Source organism: Mandrillus leucophaeus, unplaced genomic scaffold, assembly GCF_000951045.1.
Source record: "Mandrillus leucophaeus isolate KB7577 unplaced genomic scaffold, Mleu.le_1.0 Scaffold1071, whole genome shotgun sequence".
Classification (NCBI taxonomy): Eukaryota; Metazoa; Chordata; class Mammalia; order Primates; family Cercopithecidae; genus Mandrillus; species Mandrillus leucophaeus.
This window is the reverse complement of record NW_012098888.1, coordinates 246,616-250,783: the sequence shown is the minus strand read 5'-3', so window position 1 is coordinate 250,783 and position 4,168 is coordinate 246,616.

Sequence of the window (4,168 nt, the reverse complement as noted above, 5' to 3'; positions counted from 1 at the left end):
CTTCTGGGCAGTCCAGAGAGCGGGTGAGGAAGGCAGGGAGGATGGAATCGAAGGCCACTGAGTGGCGGGAGTCTCCCCATAGCCACAATTGCTTCAGTAAGTTCTACCACACTCAGGGGTGCTCTGTGGCAGCGGAGGGGCTCTCACGGAAGACTGTCCGTAGCAGCCTCCTCACCAGTGGGCTGTCCCTCCCTGAAGTCATGCTCGGCCTAAGTCAAGAGCCTTCTACAAACTCAGGCCCTTTCATTCTTCCCATACAGAGCCATTTTGTTTCCTAGGGTTTTGAGCAAACATTTAATAGCTCCATTCTTTGTTCATTGTTCTTCAAAAGTAGAGAACAAAAAGCGCCTGCTCTGTGGACCCTCCAGGCCTGGATCCATTCAGTCAGAACAGCATACGGCTGTCCCCAGGGCCAGGTGCTGGAATGCACAATGAATTAGGCCATGTGCGCCTTTGCTCATGGGCCTAAGAGGTTAATAGATGGAGGCCTCTTAAAATGCACAAGATAGAGCCATCATTCCCTGAGAGATGGTGTTTTGTGTTAGAAACAGGCATCCTGACATTTGTAGGGTTCAGGGCAAGCACACAGGGAGGTTCAGGAACCATATGTCCAAATAGTTTAAAATGCTAAGTCAAGTTAATAAACTGCTGAGCAATTTGTGTTCTACCTTTCGTCTTTAACGAGTATTCCTTCATAACAACCTGGAATATGAGATTCAAATTTAAAATTCTTGGACTCCTCAGAGATCTGAGCCAGAAGAGAGCAGCAGGGTGAACACCAGCGATTGGTCCCGTCTGCCCTGAGGCTCAGCTTGACTGATCCTCTCCCCACACCGGCACTGTCCTCCACCATGGGGCTGGGCTCCTGCAGGGAAGACACTTGAATCTGCCTGTCCAAGCTCCACGCACACCCTCTGCATCACTCAACTCCTGCCCCAGTCAGGGATCAGGTGCACACTTGCACTCTTTGGTGTCAGAGGCAACCTTCAGGAGGACAGGCCCAAGCCAGAGGCTCACCTAGGTCAGGAAAGGAGTCTGTGTCTAGAAGGAAGGATGCCTTCATTCCAAGCAGACGAATTTCTTTGGCCAACAGCATCCTTGTACCATAGGAAGGGCACAGCTGGTACAAGAACAGTGTGAGACCCCCTTCCAAAGGAATGCAAGAGGCTCACCTGACACAGGTCTATAGGCAAGACTCAGAAAAATTATAGATTTTAAGCAGACAAAAGCATACACTACAGAAAGGACACCCCACTGAACACATGGTGCTGGGAAAACTGGATAGCCACATGCAGAATGAAACTGCATCCCTACCTCTCACCATATACAAACGTCAACTCAAGATGGCTTAAAGACTGCAATGTAAGACCTGAAACCATAAAAATCCTAGAAGAAAATCTAGGAAAAACTCTTCTGGACATTGGCCTATGCAAAGAATTTATGACTAATACCCAAAAAGCAAATGCAACAACAACAAAATAAATAAATGAGACAATTAAGCTAAAACATTTTGCACAGCAAAAGAAATAATCAACCGAGTAGACAACCTATAGAATGGCAGAAAATATTCACAAATTACATATCTGACAAAGGATTTATATCCAGAATCTATAAGGAAGTCAAATCAGCAAGAAAAAACTGAATAATCACAATCAACATGAGCATACGTTTTTCAAAAGAAGATATACAAGTGGACGACAACCGTATGAAAAAAATGCTCAGCATCACTAATCATCAGGGAAATGCAAATTAAGATAAAGTTAAATATCATCTTACCCCAGTCAGAATGGTCTTATTAAAAAGTCAAAAACCAGCAGATGTTGGTGTGGATGAAGAGGGAATGCTTGTACACTGTTGTCGGGAATGTAAACTAGTACAACCTCTATGGAAAACAGTGTGGAGATTTTTCAAAGATCTAAAAGTAGAACTACCATTGGATTCAGCAATCTCACTACTGGGTACCCACCCAAAGGAAAAAAGGCTATTATATCAAAGAGACACCCGGACTTGTATGTTTATTGCAGCAGAATTCACAATTGCAGATGAGAAGACAAAGAAAATGCGGGGTAGGGGGTGTGTGTGTGTGTGTGTATTACACACACACAATGGAATACTACTCAGCCATAGAAAAGAACAAAATAATGTTTTGTGTGGCAACTTGGATGGAACCAGAAATCATTATCCTAAGTGAAGTAACTGAAGAACAGAAAACCAAATACTACATGTTCTTGCTTGTAAGGGGGAGCTAACCTATAGGTACGCAATGCCATACAGAGTGGTATAATGGACATTGGAGATTCAAAGGGGGGAGTGTGGGAGGGCGACAAGGAGCAAAAAAGGACTTATTTGATACAATAAACACTCTTCAGGTGACAGGTACACTGAATGCCCGGACTTTACCGCTGCACAATTCAATTTAGCTTGTACCCCTAATGCCATTGAAATTTTTAAAAACTTCTAGAGCTTTCAGCATCCACTTGAGTTTGTGCAGTGTGAATAAAGGAGCTTTGAGAGCAAGAGTCTTGATCTCTTTGAGACTTGATGTTCTCCTTTGGGAGACGACAACAGTGGTTGGTGGTTTCTGCTTAGTGTGCTGGGGGAAGCATTTCCCGGAGTGGGATGGCTAAACTGGGCCTTAAAGGAAGGCAAGTGCACACAGATCCTCACAGCGAGGGTGCAGGTGCTAAAGCACAAGGTGTGTTCCAGAGCCCCCAGCGGGTTGGCAGAGCTGCCTGTGCACTCAGGACCTGCAAAAGAGGTAGAAAGCTGCATCCTAAGTGGGAGGAAAATTCAGACCATCTCTACAGGTGCTTGGACTTCTCTTTCCATGGCCACATCCAGAACCTGTTGCTCAGGCCCCAGCTAAGTGACACAGTGCACATTCAGGCCTGCTTGAGGAGGGCCGCACGTGATCTAGTTCACAACTATTAGGACCTGGGGACCCCAGTCCAGGTCCTATTCACGGTGCCACCAACTCCCTCCTTCCAGCTGCCTCCTAGTCTTGGTGCTGGGACACTCCTCAGAGCATCAGAAATCTCTGTTCCTCCCCAGACGATTCGAGACCCTCTGCCTGGTTTCATCTTGACTTCCTTTCAGTATCTTCCAATGCTGGTGATTCCCCATAATTCTAAAATGCCACTAATTCTATTTCTCATACTAAATGGTTCTGTTTGAAACAATAATACTCTTTGAGTGCCCATGGGGGACATTAAGACTATAAGAATTGATTTCATTAAAAGCTTCATTCACCTGAGCTGAAATGAAACGAAGCCGACAACTAAGCCAGTTAATTCTAGTTCAATCTAGTTTGGTGGAAACGCCACTTGTGCTTTCCTGACTCGGGCAGCGAGTTCAGACAGGTGGTAGGTTGAGCTAGCAACAAGATACTCCCACAAGTACTGATGGATTTCCACAGAGTAGGGGCGCCTGCAATGCCCTGGATACTTGCAGAGATGCTAAGCTTGTGAAGGAACTTGCCCTACCACAGGCAGCGGGTTTGATCTTCAGAACACACTTGTGGGATATACAGAGACCAGAGACCATGTTTGTCCACCCACTGTACAGACAGGAAAGCTAAGCAAAAAGCGATTCATTGAGTGGCCTAAGGTCACGTGACCCACATGCAGCACGGGGTCAGCTCAGAGCCGTTTCCTGAAGTCAGTGTGCTTTGCGGCCACTCCTTCTGTTTCCTTTTGGAGATGTGGGGAGAAATGGTAGTAGTGTTTTTATTAACAAATAAAAATTGTATATATTTATGGTATACAACATTATATTTTGAAGTATATATACCTTGTGGAATGACGAGACCAAGCCAATTATCATATCTATCAACTCACATGTAATTTTTTTGGTGAGAACACTTAAAACCTACTTTGTAGCAACTTTCAAGTATACAACATGTTGTTATTAACTGCAGTCACCACGATGGACTGTAGATCTTTTGAACTTATCCCTCCAGTCTGACTAAAATGTTGTACCCTTTCACCAATATCTCCCCCTAGCCTTTGACAACCACCATTCTATTCTCTGCTCCTATGAGTTCATCTTTTCGAGATTCTACACACAAATGAGGTTGTGCAGCACGTGTCTGTGCCTGGCTGATTTCACTTGTCATAATGTCCTCCAGGTTCATCCACGTTGTCACAAATGGCAAGATTTCCTTCTTTTT